The sequence below is a fragment of the Sorex araneus genome, chromosome 5 (assembly GCF_027595985.1).
Source record: "Sorex araneus isolate mSorAra2 chromosome 5, mSorAra2.pri, whole genome shotgun sequence".
In the NCBI taxonomy this organism is placed as follows: domain Eukaryota; kingdom Metazoa; phylum Chordata; class Mammalia; order Eulipotyphla; family Soricidae; genus Sorex; species Sorex araneus.
The window spans coordinates 124,138,159-124,164,361 of NC_073306.1; the positions used below are offsets into that span (position 1 = coordinate 124,138,159).

General features: G+C 46.1%; 1 non-coding gene across 1 annotated transcript; it reads left to right on the plus strand.

Moving 5' to 3' along the window:
* Positions 1–14,714: 14,714 nt before the first annotated feature.
* Positions 14,715–14,821, plus strand: LOC129405266 (U6 spliceosomal RNA). Its single transcript, XR_008630447.1, has one exon. It is a non-coding gene; the product is annotated as a U6 spliceosomal RNA (small nuclear RNA).
* The last annotated feature ends 11,382 nt before the right edge of the window (positions 14,822–26,203 follow it).

A 26,203-nucleotide genomic window follows, 5' to 3' on the forward strand; every position in this document is an offset into this window, starting at 1 on the left:
GACAGTTCCACTTCTGCCTTTCCAAAAGTGAACATGGTGAGGGAAGGAAGAGCAGCCAGGTACACGGCTATAGGAAATATGAGGAGGCAGAAACTAGGTAGGAACTAGTAGGGAGTGTTCTGACTGCCTCCACCTCCAGGCAGTCTCCCAGCCACCTCAATCCAGCCTTGGCATTTGGCAAAGGACGGGAAGACCAGCTGCATGAGAGACTGAAGGCATCTTGGGGACAAGACTTGGAGAAGAAGGCAAGGCCTGACTTTGGGGGAAACAAGCTAATGGGGGGAGACTATGAGGCTCAGAGCTTGCAGACAGTTGCTCTCTGGGGGAAGGAGGAGAGACACATACATGGAAATCCATGTAGGTGTGAGCTGTTGCCCCAGGCCCTCGGGTCACCATGTGCCTCATTTCCTTGGGCGTCAAAGATGGGGGTACAAGAATAGGGTCCTGAATGCCAGGATCTACATCTACGTGTACAATCAGTCAATATTTCCTATCATGCTGGTCTACTGGAGTCTAGATCACAACAACTTTGTTTTTTGGTTTTTGTTTGTTTGTTTTTGTTTTTTAGGGGTGTCATACCCAGCAGTGCTCAGGGGTTACTCATGGCTCTGCACTCAGGAGTTACTCCTGAGAGACTCAGGGGATCATATGGGGTGCCGGGAACCCAACCTGGATTGGCAATGTGCAAGACAAGCACCCTACCTGCTGTTGTATGGTTTCGGTCCCACACCTTCCTGAGCAGCAGAACTTTCTGCAGTGACAGAAGTGTTCTATAACTAAGTTTTCTCATCCATGGGCCATCCAGGCTAGTAGCCACTATTCTGTACAGGAGCACAGCCTTAGACACACAGGTAAAGAGAGCAAAGCCCCTGCAAAAAAGATTCTTTTCTCCCTACCTTCCTTCCATTCTCTTGCATCCTACTTTACATCCTGTGCCTCAGACTCTCGGCAATTATAACAGGTTTGAATGCCGCTGGCCATAAGTACAGGCAAACCAAACGTATAAATATATCTTATTTACATTATCTATAGAATATTTAATTTTTCTATAATTTAACCCAATGTCTATCCTTCCTAGTGGAATTAGGAATGTACCTCTCAATTAATTCAGGGCACATGCACTCAAAGGTGGGTTTTCTTCTTCTATTTCAGAATGTATCTAAGTTTCAGGACAGGTTGGAGGCACCCAAGTATTAGGAGAGGGACATTTGAGGCCTGAGGGAACAATACTCTGGGCTGCCATCAGCTGTTGGTGCACATCCTAGTCATTGCATCTCTTCTGTAATGATTAGGACATCTCTCAGGTCTCCTCACTGGTGCTATTCTTCCCATCACTCCCATATGATCCCTTCAAAAGACGAGTTCCAGCTTCGAATCCTACTGGTCTATCTGCTCACTTGTTCTTCTGCACCCTACCCTTATTAATGTTAACAGAAATGCCTGGCATTTATTGAGACCCATGTGTACCAGGCATATTCTAAGCACTTGAAAACTATTAATCTGAGGAATCTTCCTAATGACTAAAGTCAATATTACTATTCTAACTGTGCAGATTTAAAAAAAAAGAGGAGGCATAGGGCTGGACTGAGATCATAGTGGATGGGGCATTTGCCTTGCATGCAACTGACCTGGGTTCAATCCCCAGCACTACATATGATCCCCCCCCACAAATCCACCAGGAGTGATCCCTGAGCTCAGAGCTAAGAGTAAGCTCTGAGCACCACCACGTGTGCACCCCCACCCTCACCCCACCCACCCCCAAAAAATTGAGGCATAGGGAGTCAGTTCACAGAAAAATATTCCTGGGATAATTTCTTTTTTAAATAATGTATGGGGGGGAGGGCTGGAGCAATAGCACAGTGGGTAGGGCATTTGCCTTGCATGTGGCCAACCCAGGTTGGATTCCCAGAATCCCACATGGTCCCCTGAGCACCGCTAGGGGTAATTCCTGAGTGCAGAGCCAGGAGTAACCCCTGTGCATCGCTGGGTGTGACCGAAAAAAAGCAAAAAAATAAAAATAAAAAATAATGTGGGGCTGGAGTGATAGCACAGCGGGTAGGGCGTTTGCCTTGCACGCGGCCGACCCAGGTTCAAATTCCAGCATCCCATATGGTCCCCTGAGCACCGCCAGGAGTAATTCCTGAGTTCAGAGCCAGGAGTACCTTGTGCATCGCCAGGTGTGACCCAAAAAGCAAAAAAAAAAAAATGTATCTGCATTTGTCCTCTCCTAATACTTCTAGGACTCAAGCCCTCAAACACACTGGGATAATTAGGCATAGAACCAAGATATAGACTCTGTAATAGCAAATGATGAGAAACTACCCAGCCATTCATTCACAGGGGATTAAGTGAATGAATATGGAACTTTCACATGATGCAGTATGTAAAGGAAGGAGAGCTGTCTTATATACTGTGACAGAGTGAACATCAGTACACATACATAGATGGTTTTTAGACCAAGCAATGTTATCTAGATTTCAGGGCCGCTTCAGTTCTGGTGATATTCAGCCAGCTGGGCAACGGTTCAGTTGTTCTGGGAACCACCAGTAGTGCTCAGAAATCACCTGAGGGGCTGGAGTGATAGCACAACGGGTAGGGCGTTTGCCTTGCACGCGGCCAACCCGGGTTCAAATTCCAGCATCCCATATGGTCCCCTGAGCATGGCCAGGGGTAATTCCTGAGTGCAGAGCCAGGAGTAACCCCTGTGCATCACCAGGTGTGACCCAAAAAGCAAAAAAAAAAAAAAAATCACCTGATTCTCACCGGGCAGTGCTCTAAAGACCATGTAGTGCTAGAGAATTAAATCAGGGTCAAACACATGCCTTTAACTCCTATGCTATCTCCCTGGTAGCTTTAAAATATTTTGTTAACTGGAACAAGTGTATAGGTGCATTTAGGTGCAAAATGGGGGATAAGAACACATATGTACATGTGATTATAATTATTTTGAGTCTGTTTTGAATTTTGGATCATTCCCAGTGGTTCTCAGAGGCCACTTCCAGTTCAGTGCTTGGGTGTTGCTTCCAGCAGTGCTTGAGTACAATGCATTGCCAGGAACTGAACCCACGTCTTCTGCAAGCAAAATAGGAGCTCTAACCCTTTGACTCTTTACCTACTGAGCCCCGGCATGTATGCTTTTAATTTTTTTGGCTTTTTGGGTCACACCTGACAATTCTCGAGGGTTACTCCTGGCTCTGCATGTGGGAATTACTCCTGGAAGTGCTTGGGGACCACATGGGATACCGGGGTTCGAACCCAGGTCAGCCGTGTGCAAGGCAAACGCCCTACCCACTGTACTATCTATCATTCTGGCCCCTGTATGCTTTTAATCAAAGAGAGAAAAAAAAGCTTTTTACAAAAAAATGATTACCTGTGAAAGAGGGTGCTAGAGCGATAGCACAGCGGTTGGGTGTTTGCCTTTCATGTGGCCGACCCGAGTTCGATTCCTCCATCCCTCTCGGAGAGGCTGGCAAGCTACCAAGAGTATGGAGCCCGCAAGGCAGAGCCTAGCAAGTTACCCATGCGTATTGGATATGCCAAAAACAGTAACAATAAGTCTCTCAATGAGAGACGTTACTGGTGCCCACTCGAACAAATCGATGAGCAACGGGATGGCAGTGACAATGAAAGAGGGAGAGACTGTAGAGGGAACAGATATAGATGCAAGACACCTAGATATATGATATGTTTTTTGTTTGTTTTGGTGGGGGCCATACCCAGTGGTGCTCAGGGCCTATTTCTAGCTCAGGGATGATTCCTGTGGGGGTTAGGGGACTATATGTGCTTCCCAGCCTTGAACCCAGGTCAGCTGCATGCAAGGCAAGTGTCCAACCAGCTGTACTATATCTCCCTGGTCCCAATATGCTTTACTTTGAAGATTTGGGTATGGAAGAGCATTAAATATCTTGCATAATTTCTAAAACAAAACAGAATGAAAGTGAAGATTGAAAATAGGGCTGGGGATATAGCTCATCAGTAAAACACTTGCCTTACATGTGTGTGAGACCCTAGGTTTAAACTTTCAGAGCTGAAAAACAATTAATTAGAAAAAAACACCTTGACATTGATTCACTAATAAAAAAAAAAGAAAAAAAAACACCTTGAGAAAAATGTGAGATAAATATACAAAATTATAAATTAAACAGATAAGTTTAACCACTAAGAGAATTGCTTCAAGAGACTGTAGACATAATAGCTTGATTCTAAACTCCCACTGGAACTAATTAATTAAATCCCTATGGTCTTTATTCAAAGAATAAGAATGTGTGTGGTGTGTGTGTGTGTGTGTGTGTACATTTGTTGTTGTTTTGGGCCCTACCCATTTGATTTACATCTGGCTCTGTAATCAGGGATAACTCCTGGCAAGCTCAGGGAATCATATGGGGTGCCAGAGATTGAACCTGTATTGACAGTGTGCAAATCAAGTGCTTTTCCCACTGTATTATCTCTCTGACCCTATGTATACATATGTTTTGGGCCCTACATATACACATTTTTAAAGGTCTGAGGATGTAGACATACAATATAGCACTTTTATGCATTGAGGCTCTGGATTTCATCTTTGGCACTCCAAAACAAGTTTTAAATCTAAAATACATTGTTATCTTTAATTTGGTGTATGGGGTGACACACTTGGCCATGCTTAGGGCTTACTCCTAAGCTCTGTGCTCAGAAATCACTCCTGGCAGTACTCGGAGACCATATGTGAAGTGATTAGGATCAAACAAGAGTTGGCTGTGTGCAAGTCAAGTGCCTTAATCCCTGTACAATCTGTACAACCTTTGACCTTGAACTTTTTCAATAATCATATTAGTAAAACAAGTTATTTTATACTTTATAGACTAAAGCAATAAATTTAATGCCATCATCATTAGAAGCTAAGAATCCACATTAAAGTAAATAAAAAGGGGGCTAGAGCAATAGCACAGCAGGTAGGGCGTTTGCCTCACACATGGCCGACCCAACTTCAATTCCCAGCATCCCATATGGTCCCCTGAGCACCACCAGGAGTAATTCCTGAGTGCAGAGCCAGGAGTAACCCCTGTGCATTGCTAAGTGTGAAGCAAAAATCAAAAAAATTAAAAAATTAAAATAAAGTAAATAAAAACAGAAAATCAAAGAAGCAAAAATTGTCACTTAATTGAAATTGGGGGGGGACTCTGGAGAGAAGGTACGGATATTAAGGAATTTTCCTTGCATTCCACCGATCTCTGTTTGATCCCTGGCATCACATAGGGTCCTCCAAGCACCAACCAGGGTTCACTCCTGAGCACAGAGCCAGGAGGAGCCCCTGAGCACCACAGGGTATGGCCCCAAAGCCCAACCTTAGTCCCAAATAAGTAAATAAATTGAAATAAAAACTATGAGTCTTAAGTCAAGGCTTCTAAAATTTTTTGCTCCTTACCCACTCTAAAGGCAATTACTGCACAGATAATTACCCTCAGAGAAAAGATTGTGAAAGATCCCACTTCCCATCAATGAATCAGGGCTCCTTGGAGAAACGGCTGATTCAGTCTGGAGGGGAACATTTGCATGATGAGCTGGAACAGAATGCCATTCCAGAACACAAAGAACTCCGAGGCCGGTCAGAAGGATTCAGAAATCAGTTTGCAGAAGTCCTAGCTGACCAAAGATGAAATGATTTTAAAATCAAATTTAAAATTGAAAATCAAATAGGCTTAAATCTTTAAGTTTATTGGGGCTGGAGTGATAGCACAGCGGGTAGGGCATTTGCCTTGCTCTCGGCCGACCCGGGTTCGATTCCCAGCATCCCATATGGTCCCCTGAGCACAGCCAGGGGTAGTTCCTGAGTGCATGAGCCAGGAGTGACCCCTGTGCATCGCCAGGTGTGACCCAAAAAGCAAATAATAATAATAATAATAATAATAATAAATCCTTAAGTTTATAATGATAGTTAAAAAAGAAGAGCAAAAGCGAGTTCCATGTCTCTTAAGCATGTTATAGAAGCAGCTTTATTGCACTGAAAGTTGCTAAAGAAAGAAAGAATGGGTCAGAGATATAATAACGAGGGTTAGGTGCTGGCTTTGCAAACAGCCAACCATAGAGTCCCCTAAGCACCACCAGGAGTGATCTCTGAGCACAGAACAAGAAGCCCTGAGCACAGTTGGGTGTGGCCTCAAAACAAACAAACAAACCAACCAATGAAAACAATCACGCACTGTCACGCGCCGCTTCGTCCAGCGAAGAAACACGCAACTCGGAGATCCTTTTGGCTGCGATTTATTTAGGAACTTTCTCATGCGTTAGAGAAGAAATCAGGAAAGGGGACGTGGAGTAAGGCGGAAAAGGGGACGCATGAGGGAGAACCGACTAGCTAGGTGACTTCCCCCCTTATATACTTCTCCCTGCCTGTTTGCCCTCAAGTGTCTGCAGCTGATAAACCAGCCATAACTTGTGAGCGTGACAAGACATCCTGATTCCCCATCAGGTGTTGTTCACGAAGCACGGTGCAACCAACAAGAAACAGGTGTTCACAAAGCACGATTCCATGGAGGCTCTCCACAACGCACAGATTCTACTTTTCCTATATGAAAAGTATCACTGTGACCCAATATTTGCTCTAGAGGACTGACTTTTCTGTTGGGAGAAGTATTCTGTTAATAAATGAAAAAAATATGTCAGGAATTAGAATTCTGTGTTTTATAATATGTAACCTTTAACAAAACAATGGACTTAGGTCATGATTATCAGTGGCTAGGAATTTCAAAGAGACAAATATATGTGAAAATACTTCCTGGTAGAGTCACGTACTGTTTGCCTGTGAAACATTCTTGCGACAGATATTTAACTGGACTCTTCAGATACTAGTGACAAGAAATAAAAGAACTAAGAGAATATGTTAGATAACTCCTCAGGAGTGAAATCTACAAAATCCAGACTCTAGAACACTCTACAAGACAAATGCCTCATTTCTTTAATAGATAAATTGAAGAGCCAGAGAGATAGCATAGGGATTTAGGTGCATGCCTGGCCTGTGACCAATCCAGGTTTGATCTCTGGCACCACAATGGTCCCCCAAGCGTTGCCAGGTGCAGCCCTGGAGACCAGCACTCCTTCCCCGGGTCCCCACAATGAGTCGCAGGATCACCTGCCTGAGAAGCAGCAGGAGGGGCCCTCAGGCCCTGAGCACCTCTTGGAAGAACAAAAATAGTTTTAAAAAAAAATTGGGACCGTGGGGCTGGAGCAATAGCACAGCGGGTAGGGCGTTTGCCTTGCACGCGGCCGACCCGGGTTCGAATCCCAGCATCCCATATGGTCCCCTGAGCACCGCCAGGGGTAATTCCTGAGTGAAGAGCCAGGAGTAACCCCTGTGCATCGCCGAGTGTGACCCAAAAACAAAACAAAAAAAAAATTGGGACCGGAGCGATAGTACAGCAGGTAAGGCATTTGCCTCGAACGTGGCCAAACCAGGTTCAATCCCCAGCATCCCATATGGTCCCCCAAGCACTGCCAGGAGTAATTCCTGAGTGCAGAGCCAGGAGTAACTCCTGAGCATTGCTGGGTGTGACCCAAAAAGAAAAAAAAAATTTAAAACTAAGGATCTATTCTGATTGTCTAGTCCTCCTCCCACATTTAAAAAGAGACTGAGGAGGGCTTTTTTTTTTTTTTCCCAAGAGGGCTGGGCGAGCACACCCAGCAATGCTCAGGGGTTACTCCTGGCTCTGCACTCAGGAATTGCTCCAAGCGGTGTTCAGAAACCATATGAGATACCAGGGATCCAGCCTGTGTTAGCCGAGTGCAAGGTAAGTGCTCTACCTACCATGTTATCGTTCCAGCCTTCAGAGGAACGAACTCTTATAGAATGAAAGAAGCAAGAGACTATGAATCAATGTTAACGTGAGAACCTTGTTTGAATTGATTTTTGTTTTTTGGTTTTTTTTTTGGGTCACACCTGGGAATGCACAGGGTTTATACTCCTGCACTCAGGAATTACTACTGGCAGTGTTCAGGGGACCATATGGGATGCTGGGAATCGAACCCGGGTTAGCCGCATGCAAGCAAATGCCCTACCCACTGTGCTATCACTCCAGCCCCCTTTTTTGAATCTTGATGCAAACACACTATTTGTTTTAAAATAATTCAACAATTGGGTGTATATTTGAACACTGAGTACTTGATATGAAGCACATGTTGATTTTTTGCAGTGTGATAATTGTATTATAATTAGGTCTAAAGTTCTGATGTTTCAGAGTGATATAAGAAAATGTTCACATGTGAAATGATAGGATGTCTGAGTTTTGCATAGAAATCATCCAATGGAAGGGCAGGGGGCAAAGGGGTAAAGCACATGCATGCATAAGGCCTGGGTTTGGTCTCATGCACACACATATCCAACAGGGATCTGGGATAGATGAGCACTGTCAGTGAAATGAAGTTAGTGAAATCAGTTTTTCTGAGCTGATGCCTGCTGAAGCTAGTAACGTGCACATGGAGCTTCATTATGCTTTTCTCTCTGCTCTTGTGTATACTGAACATTTTCATAGTATGAAATAACAAGGAGGGCCCCTCCACTACCCCCCACCCAATCGCCCAATCGGCTCAGCAGCTGAAAGCAGCTGCCTTGCAAGCATGAAGCTGCTCATGCACGGAGCACAGCTCCAGCTGCTTGGCTGTCTGGGTCAACTCCTGCAACCTCGGGCTCACCACTGCCCAGTTGAGCCCTGCCACTAAAGTGTGCAACCCCCTGCAAGGACCCCAAGCAAACCTGTGTGCAACAACAACAAAAGGAAGGGGGAGCTAACATTAATTTACTTTTATTCCTTTTTTTTTTTTTTTTGCCTTTTGGGTCACACCTGACGATGCACAGGGGTTACTCCTGGCTTATGCACTCAGGAATCTCTCCTGGCGGTGCTCAGGGGACCATATGGGATGCTGGGAATTGAACCCTAGTCAGCCGCGTGAATGCCCTACCTGCTGTGCTATCGCTCCAGCCCCCTACTTTTATTCTTTCTGCTAAAAGAAGAAAAAAGAAAAAAAAAACCTGCCTGTAGGGACCAGGAATATAGCTCAGGTGGTAGAGCATATGAGCAGCTACTTTGAGTCCCTGATTCCAGTCCTGCACTGCGATGTTCCCAGAGCACCACTGATGGCCGGTAAGCACAGCTGGGCAGAATCACTAAACCTTCAGGCAGGCCTGCACTCTTGACCTGCACCACTGGCCCTCACACTATAGTGTGACTATGGCCAGGAATGCCACCCCTGCCACCATATGCACACACCCTGGGGGATCCCCCATAAAAATCAGGTGTGTGAGCCAGGAAGACAGCTCAAAGGGCTGGAGAGTTTGCCCAGTATGCATGGGGCTCCCGGTCCAATTCCCAGCATCTCACGGCCTCTTTAGCATCACTTGTGTTGGCCAGTGGTGACCAGCAGAGCCACTGGGCCTGAGCATTGAATATTCTGGCCCACACAGGTGGGCTAAGAATCCCAAGGAGTGGTTGTAGGACACCCTGAGCCATGTTTGGTCGCCCTCCTCTGCCCTCCCCGCCAATCCCGGATCAGCTCTGAAGTCAAAGATTCAAGGCTGAACCCAGGGAGGTGATGGAAAAACAGACTGTACCTCAAAAGAAATACATTTGTTTATACTTCAAGCTTTTGTTTCAGATTGAGGTGAAACACCCACCAGATAAAAATGTTTTAAAGTACACAATTCAGGGACGTTTAATATACAATGTTGCAGAAGCTACCATCTCATCAAGGCCTAAAACACTGGGCAGGAGAGGTAGTACAGGGTTAAGAACCAGGCCTGGCATGCCACTGACCCAGGTTTGATCCCTGGCATTGCATCCCTCCCCCACCAAGCAGGGCAGGGTTCAGACCTGGAGTGCCCCCCCATCACCTGGCATGGCCCTGGGGGCTCCAAGCACTGCTAAGGTGGCCAGGATAATCCCCAGCACTGCAGGACCCCACTAGTTTTGTGTCATCCCAAAAATCACTGAGGGGGATTCCAGGACTCCTGAGCAGGGAGCAGTGTCCCTCCTCCCAAAAAATATCCCAAACATTCTCATGAAGGAAATTCTGTTCTCCCCACACGGGCTACCGCCGCTCTACTCTCCGTCTGGTGGATTTATTCACCTATTCTGTGTTTTTTTTCCCCCCAAGTAAATAGATTCACACAACACGTGACCTTTTTCTTAGCCAACTGCACATTTCCCCAGCTCGGTGATGTACCAGGCACAAGCTGTGTGCTAAAGAAAAGATACAGAAAAGAAGAAGACAGATGTAGTCCTCGTCTTTGTGGGGATTACAGAGACTGCCATTATGAAAATAAACAGAAACAATTAGCTCTGTAATTACAAATGCTGCAGAGTCGAAAAACAGAATCTATGGGGAAGGGAACCTGGCAGGGGGGATGGAGGGTGGGGTGTGCTGATCTGGTTTGGAGAACAAGTGAAGGTGTCCTGGAAGACACCTTCCAGGACACTGAGGCTGAGCTCTGAGGAATGACCAGAGGGGTAACAGCAAAGGGGAGAATCTTCCTCCCATGGTTGGATGGGAGTGATTAGAGTCAGGAAATTCTAATCAGAGGAGTCATGAAACCTGACTACTTTTGGTTTTGGTTTTTGTCAGGACTTTTTTTTTTTTTTTTGGTTTTTGGGTCACACCTGGCGATGCATAAGGGTTACTCCTGGCTCTGTACTCAGGAATTACTCCTGGCGGTGCTCAGGGGACTATATGGGATGCTGGGATTTGAACCCGGGTCGGCCGTGTGTAAGGCAAACGCCCTACCCACTATGCTATCACTCCAGCCCCTTTGTCAGGATTTTTATTGACCAAAATCCATAGTTTACATTACTGTTCATTCTTTTTTGTTGTAAAGATCATTCAATTTGTTCAAGTGGGCACCAGTAACGTTTCTCGTTGTGAGACTTATTGTTACTGTATACCAGCATGAATGCATGACAGTTTCATAGAATACCCTTTGCTTATCCTATTCACTCATCTCCAATCCCCCTTATCTGCTGGCAACTATTGATATTTTTGTCATCACCAGTAGTTTGTGCATGGGGGCAGGGAGAGAAAAAGAGAGTTGCCTGGGGTTGAATGCTGAGTCTTACACATCCTGGTCACCTATAGTTTAAAGCCATTTTTTTTACCTATTTTGTTTTTGGGGGCCCAATGTTGCTTGGGAAGTTACTCACAGCTCAATGCTCAGGGATCACTCCTGGCGGTTTATTGAGGCCATGTATTGCAGGCAATTGAACAATTGAACCCAGGAACCCTGGATGCAAAGTGTCTCTCCAACCTTAAAAAACTTTTTAACAAGAATAATGTTAATGTAATGAAAATAAATATTATATAAATGAAGAGCTGGGATCAGAAGTATCAGGCAGAAAACTAAAAAGCAAAAATGATTGTAGAGGAAAACTAGTAAAGAATGTTTCCGGAAGGCCAGTGTGGATGGTGATTCAGAAGCAAATGGAGAATGGAGCAAAATATGATATAGGAGAGAGAAATCAGATCCTGACAGTCCTTATGCATTATTATAAGAAAATGTAATTTAATTGAGAGTGCCACTTCTATGATGAAATAAGCTCATAATGCTCTAGCACTCTTGCAGAAAAATTATAAATGGCACAAAATACAAATTAAAAATTACTACCACAACTCTCTGAAGTCATTCAGTGCAGGTGTGCAGCCAGATTTTGGAAGGATGCCAGATTTACAACTGATGCACAGAAGTGGTTAAAAACTCCAGTTAAAGGGCTTTCTTTCAGTACCTGAAGTATTGCAATACCTTTCAGTATTGCAAACCATAATGCCCAAAAGGAGAGGGTATCTAATGGGGAGAAGAAAAAAGTGTCTGTCATAGAGGGAGGGGGGGTGAGGTGGTGGTTGGAGAGCACTAGGAACACTTGTGGTGGGAAATGTACACTAGTGAAGGGAAGGGTGTTGGAACATTGTATGGCTGAAAACCAATCCTGAGCAACTTTGTAACTATGCATCTCAAGGTTACACAATTACAAAATAAAAAAATAAATAAAGGGTTGGAGAGATAGTGCAACCGGTAAAGCACTTGCCCTGCATGTGTTCTATCCTAGTTTGATCCTCACCACTGCACGTGGTCCCCCAAGCACCACAAGGAGTAATCCTTGAGCACAGAGTTCAGAGTAATCCCTGAGCACCTCTGGTTGGCTCAAGTATCAAACCCCTAAAAACACTGATCTTTGAAAATGAGAAGATATTTTGAGATAACTAGAGCAACTAAAAATTTAAGGTATTACTTCAGTAACTAAAAACCTAAGAGCAGGGCCAAAGTGATAGTACAGCAGGTAGAGCAGGTAGGGCACCATTTGCCTTGTATGCAGCCGGCCTAGGTTGGATCCCCGACATCCTTTATATCTGTCACTGTCACTGTCATCCCTTTGCTCTTTGATTTGCTCGAGCAGGCACCAGTAATGTCTCCATTGTGAGACTTGTTGTTACTGTTTTTGGCATATCGAATACGCCACGGGTAGCTTGCCAGCCTCTACCATGTGGGCGAGATACTCTCGGTTGCTTACCAGGCTCTCCGAGAAGGACGGAGGAATCGAACCCTGGGTCGGCCTCATGCAAGGTGAACACCCTACCCACTGCGCTATTGCTCCAGCCTACCCCTTTATATATATATATATATATATATATATATATATATATATATATATATATATATATACAGACTGGAGCGATAGCCTAGCGGCTAGGGCGTTTGCCTTGCACAAGGTTGACCTGGGTTCGATTCCTTCGCCCTTCTCAGAGAGCTGGCAAGCTACCGAGAGTATTTCACCCACACGGCAGAGCCTGGAAAGCTACCCGTGGCATATTCAATATGCCAAAAACAGTAACAAGTCCCACAATAGAGACATAACTGGTGCCTGCTCGAGCAAATCAATGAGCAATGGGATGAAAGTGATACAGTGATATATATATATATATATATATAACATATATATGTCATAGTCTTGAAGATACCACCAGGAGTAATTCCTAAGTATAGAGCCAGGAGTAGCCCCTGAGCATTGCCAGGTGTGACCCAAAAAGAAAAAAAAAAAACTAGGAGAGGGCAGGGGAGATAGTACAGTGGGTTAAGCACTTGCCTTGCCTGTGTCCAGCCTGGCTTCCATCCCCTGAACACCTCTAGCAGTGATTCCTGGTGCAGAGCCAGGAGTAACCCCTGAGCACTTCTGGGTGTGCATGGCAAACATAAATAAATAAGTAAATAAATACCTAGAAGGGCAGGGTAGTGAGGAAGCATAACAAATTTTGTGTAAAAACTGTTTTAAAATGTCTTTCTGGGGACTGGAGCAATAGCACAGTGGGTAGGGAGTTTGCCTTGCACTCGGCTGACCCGGGTTCGATTCCCAGCATCCCATATGGTCCCCTGAGCCAGGAGTAATTACCACCAGGAGTAATTCCTGAGAACAGAGCCAGGAGTAACCCATGTGCATTGCTAGGTGTGACCCAAAAAGAAAAAAAACTCTTTCTGATCCTAAATTAAGCATGATCAGAAGGGATAAAGCATCCCGATCAGGGATTAAAGAACTGTGCAGTGGGGCTTGGAGTGATAGCACAGCAGGTAGGGCGTTCACCTTGCACACAGCCAACCCAGGTTCAAATCCCAGCATCCCAAATGGTGGTCCCCTGAGCACCACCAGGGGTAATTTCTGAATGCAGAGCCAGGAGTAACCCCTGTGCATTGCTGGGTGTGACCCAAAAAGCCAAAAAGAAAAAAGAAAAAAAGAACTGTGCAGAAATCCAAGCTCTAAAAGATAGACGTTTGTAGATTGAGTCCAACTGAGTAAAAGTTCTGAAAACAAGACAGAAAAAGTAACCTCTGGGCTGGAGCAACAGTATGGTGAGTAAGGCGCTTGCCTGCCTTCCAAGCAGCTGACTTGGGTTCAACCCTCGGCATCCCACATAGTTCATTAAGCATGCTGGGAGTGACTTCTGAACACAGAGCCAGAAATAATTCCTGAGCACCACTAAGTGTGGCCCAAAATACAAACCAAAAAAAGCAATCTCTCCAGAGAATAAAATAGACTCCAGAGGCTTAGAATAGAATACATACTATGTCTTGGACACAAAAATTAAGAATTAGGACAACGTGCCCACTCGAAAGGGAAAAGAATATGGTTACAGACTAAGCTAATGAGCCAAATTTTAAATTGAGCAAAAGTAATATCAAATATCCATTATTCCAGTGATGGAATGGAAAATATGCTGGTAATGAATAAATATATATATAATCTCCACAGAGGAATAAGTTTGATTTTAAAAGAATTAAGTATAGGGGCTGGAGTGATAGCACAGCGGGTAGGGCGTTTGCCTTGTATGTCACCGACCTGGGTTTGATTCCCAGCATCCCATATGGTCCCCTGAGCACCGCCAGGGGTAATTCCTGAGTGCAGAGCCAGAAGTAACCCCTGTGTATCGCCGGGTGTGACCCAAAAAGAAAAAAAAAGAATTAAGTATAAATTTTGAAATTTAAAGTTCTCTAAAGTTAACATAATGCTGATAATAAGGGAAGAATTATTAAATCTTAAAATAAATAAAGAGACTTGAGGAGATAGAGCTGGAGCACATGCTTTGTATGCAGGAATCCTGGGTTTAATCCCTGGCACTGCATGGTTCCCTGAGCATCATCTGAGCACTGATCCAGGAGCAGACCCTGAGCACTGCTGAATGTGACCTAAACATAAAGAGTTTTCATTGTTGCACTCACTTCAGCAGCACATATACTAAAGTTGGAATGATACAGAGAAGGTTAGCACGGCCCCTGCTCAAGGATAAGACGCAAATTAGTGAAGCGTTCCATACTTTTTGGTGGTGGAGAATGGGCACTGGTGGAGGGATGGGTACTTGAACATTGTTTGACTGGAATTCAATTATGAAAGTTTGTAAGTCTGTAACAGCATCTCATGGTGATTCATTAGAATTCATTTTTTTTGTGGATGTGATTTTGTGCTGTAACAATGATTGCTAATGACTGTTTTCTTATTTTCATATGATTATTCAAAAATGTTCTTTTTTTTTTTTTTTTTTTGCTTTTTGGGTCACACCCGGCGATGCACAGGGATTATTCCTGGCTCTGCACTCAGAAATTACCTCTGGCAGTGCTCAGGGGACCATATGGGATGCTGGAAATCGAACCTGGGTTGGCTGTGTGCAAGGCAAACGCCCTACCCGCTGTGCTATCGCTCCAGCCCCTGATTCATTAAAATTTTTTTAAAAAGCATTTTAAAAGAGTTTTCATTATTATTATCCTTCTCTCTCACATTGTATGTTTTTTAGGCATCTGATTACTTCTAAGTGGCTTCCCCCCCACCCGCCCCCTTTTATAGAATTGAATATTTCTTAGAGGATTGGTCTAATGGCACTGAATTCCTCTAGCTGTTGTTGATAGGATAAGCCCTTTAAATCTCCTTCAAATCTGAGTGGCAACTTAATGGGGTAGAGTGTTCTTGTTTGAGGTCTCATCCTTTCCGCACTTGGTATATATTAAGCCACTCTCTTCTGGCCTATATACTTTCTGGTGAGAAATCTACCAACACCCTGCCCTTGCGTATTACTCTTTGCTTTTTTTTTCTTGTTGCTTTTAGGATTCTCTCTCCATCTTTGATTTATGCAATTTTAACTGTAATGTATCTTAATGTGATTACATTCTGTTTGGAATTCTTTAGTTTTTCTGAATCTGATATATCTAATCCCTTAGTTTGATGGGGTGGGGGGAATTCTAGGCTTTTATATCTTCAAACAAGGATTCTTCCCCTGGGGCCCAGTTTTCTCCTTTTGGAATCCCCGTGGAGTGACTCTTGCTCGTCTTGATGCTGTCCCATGTCCTTTTCATTGTGTTTAATTTTTGTGTTGTATTCATTGTTTTTAATTCTCTCTTCTCTTGCCAATTATTTTGGACTCCACCATTTCACATTTAAGCTCGCTGATTTGAATTTTGACTTTTTCCTTTCTATTCTTGAGGTCTTTGAACAAAATTAGTTGATATTTTACCCAGGAATTTTTTAAATTATTTTTATTTTTTTACAGACTTACAACTTTTCGTGCTTATGTTTCAGTCATACAATGCTCGAGTACCCATCCCTCCACCAGTGCCCATTCTCCACCACCGATGATCCCAGTATCTACCCAGGAATTTTTTGTTTGTTTGTTTTGGGTTTAGGTTTTTTTTTTTTGGAGGGGTCTCATTTGGAAGTGCTCAGGAGTTACTTCTGGCTCTGCACTCAGGGATCACTCCTAACATATTCAGGGGACCATGTGGATGCTAAGGATCAAACCCGGGTCAGATGCCTGCAAGGCAAGCACCCAACCCACTGTACTATCACTCCAGCCCTGTTTTATGCAGTATTACTGTTTCTGTTCTAAGACTTATCTTAGTCCCATCATACTTGTCAAAGTCCTTTTAAGTTGATCACCTCACCTCATATTAGTGAGCATCATCAAGACTGGTTTCTTTCTTTTTTTTTTTAATCACCATGAGATACACAATTACAAAGTTGTTAGGTTTCTGTCATACAATGTTCCAACATCCCTTCACTAGTGTACATTTAATGCCACCAATGTCCCCAGTTTCCCTTACCCCACCCTCAACAGCCTGCCTCTATGGCAGACATCTCTCTCTCTCTCTCTCTCTCTCTCTCTCTCTCTCTCTCTCTCTCTCTCTCTCTTTCTGTCTTTCCTTTGGGGCATTATGGTTTGCAATACAGGTACAGAGAGATCATTACGTATATTCCTTTACCTACTTTCAGCACTCAGTTCTTGTCCAGAGTGATCATTTTATAACTATCATAGAACTGTTGTTTTGAAGTCTTCTTCAGGTAGCTTGCGTAACTCTATTGTATTAGGCGCTCCTTCCAGACCTGTTGTCAGTATGGGTGAGCTCCTCCCTTTCCCGTTTTGTCTGGCGCCCCATGTGATCCTGGATCAGAGCCAGAAGTATATGTTCAAACTGGCCTGAGTGGTAACCAGGAGTTTGAAATAGTGAATACTCGGGATCACCCGTGTACCAAGTTTAAGAGGGCAGGGAAAGCCACCAGGGCTTCAAGGTTGCCAGTGCCTGGCACCCACCAGTTTCCATGGTCACACAGACTTGGGCAGTGAGCGATGAGCCCAGACTCTGTGGCTCGGAGCGGAGTCTGGGCATCTCATTTTCAGGGAGCAACAGAGTACATACTTGTGGAAACAGAGTCTGACTGTGGACTGAGCAGGAAGCAGGGCAGACAGTGGGCCTACTGGCTAACTGACTGCATGTGGAGAAGTCCCTGGGCTGCTCTCCTCTAGAGGGGTGCAACGTGCTTGCTAGCAGTCCAGTACGAGCTGGCAGGAACTGAGCCTGTTTGTCTGCCAGGGGAGAACATTCTAGATAATTATCTCTCAGCCCTCGGCTAGTGTGGTTCTTTGCTGGGGGTGGGTGGAGCTCTCCCTCAGGGAGACTCCATAATTATGGGAAGTGACATCCAACATGGCGTCCACAAGCAGGGTTTCCGGAGGTGGCCGAGTGGCACCTGCCTGCAGCACCTACCCAGTGATAGGTACCCTCTTGTTTCTTGCCTCCCATTGTAGTGTTGTAAATGCAGAATCAGGGAACAGGGTGTTCAGCACAATTTTCCCTCTAGCTCCCTGAAATAAAGTTTCACCACCTTAGAAATCTCTTCGAGGTTAAAGCCTGTTGCTCTGTGGTGAATGTTCTTTCTTAGTGACGGCACCTCTCCATTTCCAATTCATCTGCATCCTATCATTTTCTCCTGGCCTGTACCAACTTTGTAGGTCAGGATTTCAGCTGAGTTTCTGTGTAGACTAACTCAAATTTTGGTGGAGATTTGCTGTGATTGCAGGAAGAGGTAAACACAGGCTCTGATAAGACCCTCTGAGTCCTGCCTCCCTGTTCGTTATAGTTCTTCCTTTTCCAGAAGGTCATGTAGGAGAAATCATATAATACGTAGCCTCTTTATACTGTTTTATTTTTTCACTTAGAAATATGTGTCTAAGGTTCTTCCAAGGTTTTTTCTACCTTGATTGTCCATTGTTAATTCGTACCTGATGTAAAGTTTACCACATCACCTTTCCATTTTTTTTTTAATTCTTTTTTTTTTGGAGGGGGCCACGTCTGGCAGAGCTCAGACTTACTCCTGGGTATACATTAAGGCATCACTCCTGGCGTGGCTCAGAGGACCATGTGGCGTGCCAGGGATTGAACCCTGGTCAGCTGCATGCAAGACAAACACCCTACCCACTGTACTATCACTCCAGCACCACCATGTGACCTTCTCTAAGTGTACAACTCAGTGGACTTAAGTATATTTCCATTGTACGCAGTCATCAGTAGCACCCATCTTCAGAGCTTAGCCCATTCCTCTTTATCACTGAATAATAGTCCATTGTAGGGATGTGCCACGGTTTGTTTTCATTCACTTATTGTTGAATAATGACTTGCTTTTAAATAAGACCACCAGCTCCATGTAGAGAGGCAGTTGCAGGAGTGCTAAGCATGATGGCAGGAAAGCCAGAAAGATGCTACTGTGGGCCAAACAACTAATGGTGGTGGCTTCAAGGAGGGTGTTATCAGTGGAAGGGGAGAGAAGTAGACAAATATGAGAGGATGAGCAGAGTAGAATGGGGAGGACTGGGATGTGAAGGGAAAGGCAGGGATGAAGGGTCAAGGAGTTAAGGATTATCTCATTGGGATAACGGCATTAGTCAGTGGCGTGTCATTGAGATGGGGCAATGATGAGGAAGAACAGATTTGGGAGAAGGCCATAAATTCAGATTTGATTCTGATGTTTGGAGTTCAAGTGTCTTGGAGGGGGCTAAGCAGGAATGTGAAGAGACCCATGGAAAATGCAATCCTAAAGCACAAACCTTCCTGCCTGTCCCACAGCACCCATGGACAGACCTTCCCTTTGTTTCTCAACAGGACGTTTCCTCCAGCCTTACTAGGATTGCTGTTCTCTTTGCCAAGTCCTTTCCTGAACCTAGTCACCTAACATTCAAATCTCAGCTCAGGAATGGAGAGATAATACAAGTGTTAAGGTGCTTGCCTTGCAGCACTCAGTGACCTTAGTGAGATCCCTATCGCCACATTTAATCCCATGAGCACCACCAGGGGATACTGCTGAGCACAGAATCAGGAATAGCCCCTGAGCACTGTGGGATGAGACCCACCTCCCCCCCTCAAAAAAAAAAAAAGGTTATAGCTCAGTGGCAGAGCATTTAACTGCATATCTAGTGTCAAATATCACCTTGGTAGATGGTGAGATAGAGCAAAAGGCTGATTTACATGTTTTGAATGAAGGCTAGGATGGTTTTAATTTTTTCCCCTTTTGGGGGGTCACATCCAGGGATGCTCAGGGGTTACTCCTGACTCTGCACTCAGGAATTACTCCTGGTGGTGCATAGGGGACCATATGGGATATTGGGGATTTAACTCAGCTTAGCTGCGTGCAAGGCAAACAAACTCCTTACCTGCTGTGCTAAATAGCTCTGGCCCCCAAAGTCAAGATGTTTCATCTCCAGCCCTGTATGATCGCCCTGAGCATCTCCTGAGAACAGAGCTCTCGGCCTTGAGCCAGGAGGAGCCCTCACGCACCACCAGATGTCGACCCAAAACAAGAACAAAGGCCATCGTTTCAGAAAGTTCTCCCACAGACAGACCCAAGCTAAACTAAGCACACGCACGAGGAGTGAGTCAGACAAAATCTACTTGGGTCAGATTTTGTTGCAACAAGGCAGCATAAAGAGCAACTTCTAAACCCAGTGTTGGCAACAGTAAACATTTCAGCTCTCACTCAAGGAACTGGGGCTCACTGGAGCTCCGGTGGGCTGTGCTCCAGGCCCCAAGCTGGATTCAGAGCTGACTCCCGCCTTTGCACTTAGACCATGCTGCGGGAACCCCCAATGTCTGGAACTCAGGATTCTCATGTCCAAGGAGAGGTGTTCAAGACAGTAAATGGAGAGAGATACTTCATCCTGGCCTCTCCAATTTGCTGGAAAACGGAACCAAACCTTTCCCACCTCCAGGCCTCTGCATGCCCCCTCACCCCATATCCAGGCTTCAGAAGCATCCAAACTTGGTCCCCTTTTCCATCTTTATTGGAGCCGGAGGTCCTGGTGTAGAGCAGTTCACACGTAGAGCATGTGAACATCATGCAGTTCCCTTGGTTACAAGTTCTTTGCTGAGGCTTCAGATCAGGGCAAACTCAAGAAATAAGGGACAAACTCCTCAGTGAAATGTTTCACTATGGAGAGAGTATGGGGAATATTGTCTGCCATGGCAGCAGTGGGAGGGTGGGAAAGGGGGGCTATACCGGGAATATTGATGGTGGGGAATGTGCACTGGTGGAGGGACGGGTATTTGATCATTGTGTGATTGTAACTCAAACATGGAAGCTTGTAACTATATCTCACATTGATTCAATAAAATAAAAAAAAATTTAAATTAAATTAAAATAGTAAAAAAAAAGAAATGTTTCACTATGAAAGTAGTTAACAGAAGGTCTTCTAGAAGACCTCCATAGGAATTTCCACTTAACCAAGATTGATTTCCTCTCAGTCATAAGGATGCATTAGACTGGAGTTTACAATAATTAATACATAGACAAAACTTTTTTTTTTTTTGCTTTTTAGGTCACACCTGGCGATACACAGGGGTTACTCCTGGCTCTGCACTCAGGAATTACTCCTGGCTGTGCTCAGGGGACCATATGGGATGCTGGGAATCGATCCCCGGTCGGCCACGTGCAAGGCAAACACCCTCCCCGCTATGCTATTGCCCCAGCCCCCAAAAGACAAAACTTTTTAAAAGATGGAAGACAAGGCCAGAGAGATAGTACAACAGGCAAGGAGGGCTCTTTCCTTGCACAAGTAGACCACCAACCGGGGTTTGATCCCTGCTACCACCAGGAGAGATCTCTGAGCACAGAGCCACGAGTAAGCTCTGAGCACTGTCAGGTGTGGCACAAGAACAAAAACAATTTTAAAATCTTAAAAATAAAAAGACGTGAGTGGAAGCAGTCACGGCCCTGTGTCTCCCACGCATATACTTTTGGCGAAAGCAAGGCTTGTGTCTAATCCAACATCAACAGAGTGAGGAAGTATATTCCTCTCACTCTGAGGAGGGCTGGGGGAAGTAAATATTTGCTGAACAATAAAACAATCTGCCACAGGACCTGACTCTTTTTTTTCCTAGATGGCCATGTTTACTGAGTGATCTCCCCACGCTCTGAGGAAATACCAACTTTCATAAATAAATGCATGAGTGAGTGGGTGAGGGAATATGCTTCTCCTGACAGTGAGATTTTCCTCCCCCCAACAAACAGGGAACCCGAGGCCCAGAGAAGGGAAGTGACTTGCCCAAGGTCACAGAAACTACCTGTGTCAAGTTGAGTGTGTCTGGTTCCTTGGGCCCAGTTCCCTTTCCACAGTGAGTGAGTGAGTGAGTGAGTGGGAAAATACTATTCCCTCAGAGGGGCCACCTCGCTCTTCAGTCCTGTCCCAGGGGTTCTCCTTGCTTCAGTTGAGTCCTTGCCTCAAGATTCAACCTCAGGGCTCCCTCCAAGGTAGGGAGACCATGGACGTTTCTCAGTCCCTGGGCCCCGCTTGTTAATTGTGTGCCAATGGAATGAGTCATCTGTACTATGGTGGTTTAATTACTGATTAAGTGTTCCGTGAACTTCTTCGTCCCACCCCAACTGTGCCCGCCCCTAAGGTACAAACAGTCTTCTCTATTTCTGCCGGGCCCTGGAGAATCTCACCCCGAATAACCACCCCCGCAACCCACCCCCCTATTACTCACAGACTAGGCAGAGGCAGAGAAAAAGTCTGGAAGGATTGGCCTCAGATCCACTGTGGAGGGGCGGCGGGGTCTCTCTTTCAAAGCAAGGTAACCAAGCACTTGAACTCTGCTGTGGATCTTCAAGTTGCCTTGCTCACAAGGAACATCCATTGTCTGTGCTCTGGGAGAGAAAGAAGAAGAAGGAGGGGGAAAAAAAAAAGTACGCCTGGAAATATTTCAAAGTTCATACTCGCGTGCAAGAGCCAACACTTCCTGGTTAGTTGGGAAACTCCTGAAAATCAGCTTCCTTCAGAATCCTCCTCCCACACGTTGTCAGAAGCCTGTTTTCAGAAACTCTGAGTCAATTCCCAGCCACTCCTTCAGCCAGCCAGCCGGGAGCTCCTACCCCACGCCAAGGGCTGCGTGAGCCACTAGGGAGCCGGGTGACAGGCAGGGCAACAGGTGGCAGCTGTATTCATACCGCCGCTGACAGGGAGGGAGCTGGCCCTGAGGGCCAGCTACTGTGCTAAGTGTTCCACATGGATTATCACGTCTAATCCGCACAACGGGCCGGTATGGTCGGAGCTATTATTGTCCTGCGTTACAGCTGTGGAGACGGAAGAGCAGACGGGCAAAGAAAGTTCCCCAAGGTCACATTCGAGCAGATGGTGGAACTGACATCGGAGACCAGAGCCTGTGCTTTTAACTGCTACCCCCCAACGCCTCCCCCTAGGAACTTGCCCAAATTCCAGAGGCAGGAAGTGGCAGAGTCAGAACTCCAACCAAGAAGCAAGGGCTGCCGAGGCAGAGAATGTGCTTTGAACTGATAAGCCCGACTGCTCCCTGCTCCCCCTGTCCCCGCTCTGGGTCCTGTGCCAGCTTGCTGAGGGGACACCTCCTGGGACCTCAGTTTCCACAGGCTGGAGCTCAGTTGGGTATTGCTTCACCCCGGGGAGGTGTGGCGGCTGGGGGGAGAGGACAGTTCCCCTGCCTAGAGCCGCGGCTGGCACTCTGGGCGTGCCTGTCTGTCTGTGTGATTCCTGCTTTCCAGGAGCGCTGTCAAGCTGGCCAGCAGGACGCTGGACAAAGGGAGCAGATCCGGAGAGTTCTCTGACTGGGGGAGACCTTAGGTGCTCTTGCGGGCTGGAGGCGGGGCAGAGGGTGAGGAGTCCGGGGTTATTGTGTGCCCAGAAAAATCAGCTGAGGGAACACTGGAATAAACAACCCCCAGGAGGAGGGGAGTTCGGTTCGTCATCTTTCCTGTTTTCCCAGCCGCGTCCAGACCCAAAGCCTCTTCTTAATCTTGTCAGGATTTTGGCCCTCTGCCCCACAATGGAGCCGCCAGGAGGCCCGGAGCCAGCCAAAACTTCAAGGAAGCGATGCCTTTTGTGGGTCCAAGAGAAGGAAAGGGGCTTTGTGGGAGCAAGAAGAATGCAGGGACAGACCCCAGGCCGCCCCCCCCCCCGACCCAGTGGAGAAACTGAGGCTGAGAGTAGGGTAAGCTTCACTGGCTGGTTTGTGGCAGGTTCTGGGTGGAAGCCAATGACCCTGTTCCTTAGTAGACGCCTTCCCGGGGCCACCCAGAAACTCCCCTGGCCTACAGCCGTTCCCAGCAGCGTCTCCCCATCACTGCACTAGGTACTTCAGAAACACAGATGTGGGTCCTGGAAGCTGCAAAGATCTGGGTGGGTTTAACCGTGTGGAGAAGGGGGGTGATAGAACCCTCTGAAACAAAGAACTAACATCCCCCAAACACCTGCCCCGTGCCTGTGCGGTGCCAGGCTCATTCCACATGGCATCTCCTCTACGTGTGAGGCTAACTTGGGAAGTAGGTCACACACCATCTTGCAGAAACGGAACATGAGACTCCTAGAGGAGATGTTTCTTGCCAACTTTATTTCCGGCCCCAAACCCTTGGCCTTGGCTGCAGACGCGGATAGCACTCCACCTTGGTATTACCCCCAGGCCTGACTCTACATCAGGACTGGGGACCGTTTGGCCCACAGGCAGTATAAGGCCCCCAGAATGCTGTGGTCAGGCCCTGGTATATGCTGGACAGACGCACATGCCTCTGGTTGGCTGCCTGCGGCCTGTCCGCCTGTATTGCATGGCTCAGGAATGATGCTATAAATAGCCGCATGGCTGCTGACAAAGAAAAGTTTCCCCACGTTGCCCTACTCAGTTCTCTGACTGAACTTGAATGATCCTTCACTCATTACCCTTTCTTCCCACAGACTTTGCTTTTCCCTTCATGGCCTCACTACTCAGCGGTGGGGGCGGAGTAAGGGGGCGTGTTGGACAGGACAGGGAAGGGAACACTAAAGTGATAGGTGTGATAACCTGTCAGTATTGTAAACCCAGAGCTGAAAAGAAAAAGAGAGAGGCAGGGAGGAGAGGGAAGGGGAGGAGAGGGAAGTGGAGGAGAGGAGAAGAGAGAAGAGGGGAGGGAGGGCAGGGAAGGGGTGGGGAGGGAAGGACAGGGCAATATGCTTATCACAGAGGCAGGCAGTGGGGTGGGAGGGAAACTGGGAACATTAGTAGAGGGAAGTGGTATTGGTGAAGGGATTGGTGTTAGAACATTACACACCTGAAACCCAATCATGAATAACTTTGTAGTTCACAGAGAAAGGAAGAGGGAGGGAAGGAGGGACAGAGGGAAGAAGGGAGGAAGGAAGCAAAGAGAAGCCAGATTTCAACCTTGACACTACCCCACCCGGGTTATATCTCTAAGGACATGGACCAGGGTCCCTCATTCCTGGATTCTGGAATCTCTTATTCCCAGAGAGGGGATCATTCCTTCAGCGAACATATTTTGTTTTATTTTGTTGTTCAGATGTATCACAGTCCAGACTTTAATCACCACACTCCTAGGTGGCTCCAGCAGCTTCTGAATAGACTCTTTTGCCTCCACACCTGACCCTCCGGCATGTCAGGGTAATGTCACACATGCAAATCTGCCGGGTTTCATCCAACTGCAAACTCTTAAGTGATTTCTCAACGCCTCCGGTAAAAAAGCAGGGTTTACCAAGCTCTCCAGATCTTGGCCCTGGCTAACCTCTCTGGTCTCAGATTGGGCCACTACCTACCCTCAACCCCCACCCCACCCCCCACCCCTTCTGGAATACACCCAGTTCCTCTTTCCCTTCAAGGTCTTGGCACAGGTTCTTTTCTCTGCCCTCCCCTGCAAACTCCCTCTCATCATGCAGGTCTTAGCTGAGTCACCACTTCCTGACTACACTCGCTCAAGCTTCATGAGTTATTCCCCGCCCCCCATTCCTACAGTTCCCCAGTACTTCCTGCACTGGGCCACCCACCCCCACTCTCTCCGAGCGCTTCTTCCCCTCCCCCCACGTTAAAACCCAGCAGAGCCAGCAGATACTGTGAGCACCACAACACTTCAAGATGAGAAAGTGTTAGTAGCCACATTTTGAGAAGGGAAAAGCAGCAGATGAAACTGATTTTAATAATATGTTCATCCAGCTTGTCAAAATAATACTTTATTTTAACATATAAGCAATCTAAAACTTATTCATTTTTTTTAATACTAAATAGTGTTTCAAACCCTGCACTGGAGTGTCTAACTCACTGGCCTTGCTTGTGTGTGTGAGGCTCTGGGTTCAATTCCTGGCACTGCAAAAAAACAAAAAAAAAATTAACTCATGAAGTATAAAGTTGAATAAAAAATAAAACTCTGAAATCTGATATGTACTGACTAGTCAATATGCCAAAACCAGTAATAATAAGTCTCACAATGGAGACGTTACTGGTGCCCACTCGAGCAAATTGATGAGCAACGGGATGACAGTGACAGTGAGTCTCATAGCACATCTCAGCTGGGACTAGCCACGTTTCAAGTGTGTTGAAACTGACTCTATGGTGCAATTGTTGGCTTTTGATATTTCGGGCCACACCCAGAGGGGCTCAGGATCCACTCCAGCAGTACTTGGGGGACTATGCAGGGTCTGAGACTTCTCCCAGGACTCACTCCACTGCAATGCGTGTGTTCTAGTCCTTTGAACTATCTCTGCAGACCCTGAAAACTCTTCTCTTTGTGGTGGCGGCTAGCTGTTGCAATAACCAACCAGCAATCTCATGCGTAGTTGTGATGCTCACATGCTTTGTTGCATTGTGCTGGGGATGAGTGATCACACACTTTGTGGTGGCCCCCGTGGCAAATGGCAGTGCCATCAGGATTACCCTCTACAGGTGGGGTGGTGCCAGCGATTCAAATGGCAGCCTTGTGCAGCATTCAGGATCTCTGCCGCTGAGCTTGTCGGGGCTCAGGGCAGTTTTTCTTATAGCTCACTAGCTTGTGACTTCTTTGGGGGCACACAAATTCTGAGAAATCTTCATAGGCACTCGGTAGGGGAGTTGAGGGGAAGGATTTGCAGTCAAATGAGTCTTGGAAACACTGGCCAAGTG